The sequence below is a fragment of the Macrotis lagotis genome, chromosome 1, assembly GCF_037893015.1.
Source record: "Macrotis lagotis isolate mMagLag1 chromosome 1, bilby.v1.9.chrom.fasta, whole genome shotgun sequence".
Classification (NCBI taxonomy): domain Eukaryota; kingdom Metazoa; phylum Chordata; class Mammalia; order Peramelemorphia; family Peramelidae; genus Macrotis; species Macrotis lagotis.
Window position 1 is genome coordinate 243,596,856 of NC_133658.1, and position 6,263 is coordinate 243,603,118.

The 6,263-nt window shown below is 39.9% G+C and overlaps 1 pseudogene; it reads left to right on the forward strand.

Moving 5' to 3' along the window:
* On the forward strand, positions 1 to 840 carry LOC141488390 (DNA-directed RNA polymerase I subunit RPA43-like; annotated as a pseudogene).
* The last annotated feature ends 5,423 nt before the right edge of the window (positions 841 to 6,263 follow it).

Below are 6,263 nucleotides of genomic sequence, written 5' to 3' on the forward strand. Positions count from 1 at the left end.
ATGGCCTTGGGCCTGCAGCTGCCCATCTTTGCAGCTGCCTGAGCGCTGGTAAAGCCCAGCTCCTGCCTGAGCGTGGGGCTGGTGTCGTGGTTCCTGGGCCGAAAGGGCAGCAGACTCTGGGAGCAGCTGGACCCGGAGCTGCTGTGCTACTCAGAGAGCCTGCGCTGCATGCTTCTGGCCCACGACAACCTCTGCCTCATGGGCGAGCTGGGTGACATCCAGGATGACCAGGGCCACATCCAGGCCTACTTTATCATCTTCTGCCCAGAGAGGAGCCAGAAGATGATGGTGGTCAACAAGATGACACCTAGGCACCAGGGCTGCCTGGTTCACAGCAGCTTCAATGCTTCCATCCCCAAGCTGGAGCACATGCCCCTGGAGCAGTGGCAGGGTCTGCACTTCTGCTGGAGATGAGCTGGAGTTCGAGGTGGCCTACCTGGGTTCTGCATTCTAGGAACACTCCTCGTGGGCAGCTTGCCACCTGCTTGCCCTGCACTTTCCAAAGGGTCTGGTGATGTTGGTGATGAGACCTAATCTGGAGTAGGGGGAGAAAGGCCAAAGAATGTGAAGCTACCCCCTACGGACTGTGATCCTGGGCCTCCAGAGGTGGCTGAAGCAACAGAGACTAACCCCCAGGCCCCTGAGGTTACAAATGGCTTGAGTGAAGAGCAGGAACCCCAGACAAAGAAGAAACGCCACAGATAAAAGCTAGTGCAAGACCCTCTGTGGCATGCCAACGACTTGAAAAGAAAGAGAAAAAAGCAAAGTGAGGAGCCAGAGGGACCTGTGGCCTCAGAAGAGCCAAGACCAAGAAAGAAAAAGAAAAAGGGAAAGGAGTGAGCCCCTCTGAGCAAGGAGGAGGCTGGGGAAGGCTAGAGGGGACTGTTCAGGCCAGTGGGCCAAAGGAATGGCCTAAGGACACTCCCACTGGTCTGGAAAGAGAAATAGTTCTACGTGGACATCTTAATGTTCCAGAGAATAAAAAAACAACTCCCAGAACAAGGATCAAATTCAAGCCTTTTTGCCCAAAGATGTGGGTGCTGAGTATCATATCTGGACTGCTTCTGACTCCCATTGGGCCTCCAAGGCGAGGAGTCCTCAGTGTCTGAGGGAGAAGGCAGGGGACAGAGGGTGCAGCACCCTGTCTTCAAGGTGGGTGGCTGGCCAGTTGGAGGAAGTTTGACTTTGCTCCCAGTGCTTCCCTTATTTCTGGGCAGACTGATCCCAGTGACAAGCTACCATTTCTATAGTGCTTGCTGGGGGCCAGGCAGGCCCTAATAAAGTGCCTTCCAGCTAACTCATTATGCCCTGGTATAGAGTGTGTTCCATGATGTCGACCCTCACAACAACCTGGAAAGGAAAGACCCAGCCAGACTGTGGGGTTTGGGAGAGTCACCCAGCTAATGGTGTCTGAGGCTGGATTTGAACTCAGGGCTTCCTGACTTCAGGCCTGGTGCTCTAACCCCTGGGCCTCCTTGCTGCCCTAGCTGTAGCCTTCAAGTTAGTCCTTACATTAAGAAAACTTGGCAGGCAGGTAGGATAGGCTAAAATTTGATTTTCTAAAGTATTCATTTTGGGGGAAGATTGAGAAGGATTTTTCATCATGTCATATTTTAAAAGAGATTTTCATTAAGAGAATTTTAATTTGCAGTTTTTCTGGAGTGGGGAGGAATTTCTTGTGAAAGTTATAGAATGTGCATATTCTAATAAACAAAGTACTTTATTTTAGGGTATACATAAATTTGTGTATATAACTTTATAAATCTCAGTATTACCAGAGTGCCTTTTAAATTATTTGTATAAGAGGTGGCTAAGTGGTGCAATGAATAGAGCACTGGCCCTGGAGTCAGGAGTACCTGAGTTCAAATTTGACCTCAGACACTTAATAATTACCTAGCTGTGTGGCCTTGGGCAAGCCACTTAACCCCATTTGCCTTGCAAAATCCTAAAAAAAAATTGCATATAAAAAGACATTTTTATTTAATTTAACTTTTTTTTTTAAAAGGGAATGGTTAAACAATTTGACATGAAAATACTAGAATTTTGCTATAAGAAATTATGAATATGATGAATAACAAGAAGCATGGGAACTTTTATGTAAACTGTTGCAAAATTCCAAAAACAGAACCAAGAATAGTAAATACACAATAACTATAGCAATATGAATGAAAGAACAACAAAACACTGGAAATTGAGTAGTGTAAAATAATAACAACCAAGTTTGATCTGAAATAAGAGATATGAGAAGACACCTTTCCTTACTCTTCAGTAAAAATATATTCCATTGGCATGAAATCCTGCATGTAACAATAGATTTTTGGATATGTTGATTAGTTTTGGAAACTTCCTCCATTACCTTTTTATTATTTTGTAAGGTATTTGCTGCCCATGTAGCTAATGCATGTTCACAAGGGTAGTCTAAATGATACTTGATAGGACAAATGGATAGGTATCACCGGAAATTTATCCAATCCTCTCCAAGTAGAAGATTGTAATTCCTGCTTTGAGTGGGGGAGGATGTTCTAAAGGCACAATTTTTAGATTTCTGAAAAGCCTCTAGCTTTCCTGGCTGCTACTCAGTAAAGGGCGAAGGTAAACCAAAGTTATGTCATGGACTTAATTCCTTCCCACCAAATACTTGTAACACACACACACACACACACACACACACACACACACGCAGAGAGACACACTCCATCACAAATAATGAATGAGTAACTCCATTTATGAAGTAGCAAACAGAAACTAGAGTTTAACAAACTAGACTATATAAGAAAAATACTAAGCAGTGAATGAGCTCTTTAGATCAGTCTCATTTAGTTAAGAGAGAGGTCCTGATTTCATCCAAGAGGAAGTTTTCTAAGTGTTTAGTGAAGTAAATTGGGTATAAGGGACATTTTGAGGGACCAGTCTCTCCTGCACGTCTGTCTTTCACTCTGTCTCTGTCTTTTTCCTGTCTCTCTTTCTCTTTCTCTCCTTCCATGCTGACCAAGAGAGTTTGGAAAAACATGTTTGTCCTCTCGTAGAGCCAGAATGAAAAATGTTTCTCCCTTTCAAATTTCTTGCACCAACTCCACTCCAATTAAGCTATGAAGGATTGTGTCAATATTTCTCTTCACCAATTACATTTCATAAATAGCATGCAGAACAAGGCTGCTCAGCTTGATTGGGAGACAGGTTACATTTTATTATAAGGAAAGACTCTCTGGGAGAGTGTAAGGGGTAGAGATACAGGAGGGAATGTAAGTGATGTTTAAAAAAAATCTTAAAAATCTATTTTAAAAATAACTTAAAAAGAAATGAACTGGGTCCATTTATCCTGAATCAACACATGGCTTACAATCTCATAAATCACAATGAAATAGATTAGGTATACAATATACAAAAGAAAAAATTGCATTGTAGCTTAGTGTATGATAAACCTGAAGATCCTAGTTATTATGATAAAAAATCATTATTTAAAGGGAAATTACAAATGCTGGAGATGCTGTGGGAAAATAGGTGCATCAATGCTCTATTTAGTGGAACTGTGATATGATCTAGCCATTGTAGAAAGCAAATGGGAATTATGCCTACCAAATTACTAAACCATGCATAGTCTTTGACCCACTACTAGGTCTATTCAATAAAGAGATATAAAAAAGAAGAAATCATATGTACAAAAATTTTATAACAGCTCTTTTTTGTCAAAGAACTAAGAATTAAGAGTTGCTACCTTTTAGTTTCTCATAAATTGGGAAATGACTAAACAAATTATGATTTATTCGTATAATGGAATTATTATGCCATAAGAAATGATGGAATGGTACCGTTTCAGAGAAATCTGTGAAAACATTGATGAACTGATAGTGAATTGAAAATTAGTACAAGAAGTTATATATAATAGCAGTCTTGCAAAGACAAAGAACTTTGACCAGCCATGATTCCAGGGGATTTATGATGAACCATGCTACCTTCCTCCTGACAGAAGCAATAGATTCAGGGTAATGATTGAGACATATTTGCTGTGTCATAGCCATTGCAGAAATTTGTTTTATCTGGCTATGCAAATTTATTGTGATGGTTTTCTTTTTCTTTTCAAAGGAAGATTAATGGAAGGGCGTGGTGAATTTTTATTAAAAACAATGTAAACTCTATAGAGCAGGCTTCTTTGAATCTTTGTACTTGGTAAATTGCATGATAACTTAAGGGGTCTGAGGACAGAGCTGCAAATAGGCACTAGAAGTCACCCAAAAGGTGAGGGTAAATGGGACTACAAAGAGCAGAACTTTGGACCAAGTGTTGGGATGAAGGATATCTGGGTTCATTGGTCCAGAAAAGATGGATGTTTTAGTTATAATTTTGTTCTTAAACACTAAAGACCATCAAAAGAACTTAAATGAAAAGGCATGTCAATACTATATGAAGATACTTTCATGAGTGTTCCCTTCTGCATATTTAAAAATAGGCAGAATAATATATAGTGAAAAGAGTGCTGAATTTGGAGTCAAAGGATCTAGATTCAAATTCTGACACCACTGTTTATTTGATGAGTGACTGAGAAAATCATTTAACCTTTCTAGAATCAATTTTCTCAAGAGGGGTTTATATCTGTGGTTCCTTCTAGTTGTAGATTTAGGAACCTATAATTCTAAATCATAGAGTTAGGAAAGCTGAGATTCAATTCAGGAAAAGAAGTTTAGAAGAGATGATAATTGAATCTATGTAAGCCTGATGAGGTCACCAAATGAAATAATATAAAAGGAGAAGAAAAGAGCCACCAGGAAGCCTTGGAAGATACCCATAGTTAGCAAGTATGATATGGATGAAGATTCACCAAAAGAGACTGAAAGGGAGCAGTAGGATAGATTGGGAGAGAAACAATAGAGAACAGGGTTATGAAAACCTAGAGATGAAAATCTTAAAGGGGGATCAGCAGTGTAAAATGTTGCAGAGAGTTCAAGAAAGATGAGGGTTGAGAAAAGACTCTTAGTTTGGCATTTTATTGATCATTAGAAACTTTGGAAAAGGCAGCCAGTTTGCAGACAACTTAGAAAGGAATGGGAGATGTGAAAGCACAGAATAGATGGTTTTCTCCAGGTGAAGGGAAGAGAGAAACAAGTTGATAAGCAGCGTGAATAGTGGGATCAAGTGAACTTTTTTAAAAATAGGAGACAGGGATATATATTTTTAGGCATCAGAGTGAAAGGCAGTAGAAATGATAAGAGAAAGAAAGGGGGTGACAGGGGAACTTGCTGAAGAAGTTAGGAGGTAATGTGCATGCAAGATCAGTGGCAGTCCTCTTCATCTGTAACTACAGTGAAGGAGAGGAGGGAGATGTCTAACTGATGTGAGATGAGGAAGAGGAGACTAGGATTTTTAGGTAATTTATTTTTTTTACTGTGAAGCATCAGAAGTCCACAGCTGAGAGAGTAAAAGAAAGTGGTACTGTGAGAGACTAGGGGAGAGCAGAGGATATTTGGGACAGCTACATCTGAGAATCTGACAGTTTAATTGATTTGGATGGAGTAAAATGATTGGCTCAATTCAGTGAGATTAAATAACGTAAATTTGTAGGAGAACTTGATCAACACATGTTCCATCAGTTGTGTGTTAATAGGATTGAAGGAGGAAAATGACAGGAGGAATCCAGTGTTGAAATCTGTCAATGTGTGATTAGCAATAGGACAAAGGGAAAAGAAATTTGATAATAGAGAGCAAGATAGAGTTGATATGGTTTACCAGGGTTAACATAGGGGAGGAAGGAGAGTGAAGTCAGTGCAAGGGTAATGATCTGGAAAAGAACAAGGGAATGGGATTGTGGAACAGATGAAGAATAGAGTTGAAGATGGTAAGGGATGGTAAAAGATGGAATGATAAGATAAAGGAATTTAGGAATTAATGAACAAGAAAGTGAAATGTACAAAGGGGATTGCTTTATTTTTGTCTTTGACTCCCCCATGATTAGCACAGTGCCTGGCATATGGTAGATGTTTAATAAATTATTGGTAAGGTAATATTTTAAAAAGACAATGTGTTAGCAATGGAAAATTAATTGTGGGGGTGGCTAGGTGGTGCAATGAATAGAGCACTGGTCCTGGAGTCAGGAGTACCTGAGTTCAAATCTGACCTCAGACAATTACCTAGTTGTATGGCCTTGGGCAAGCCACTTAACCCCATTGACTTGTAAAAAAAAGAAAAGAAAAGAAAATTAATTGTGGTGGTTGCTTGATGTAGATTACACATTTTTGAAGATTTCTGTATATCTTCAATATTTTTGACTT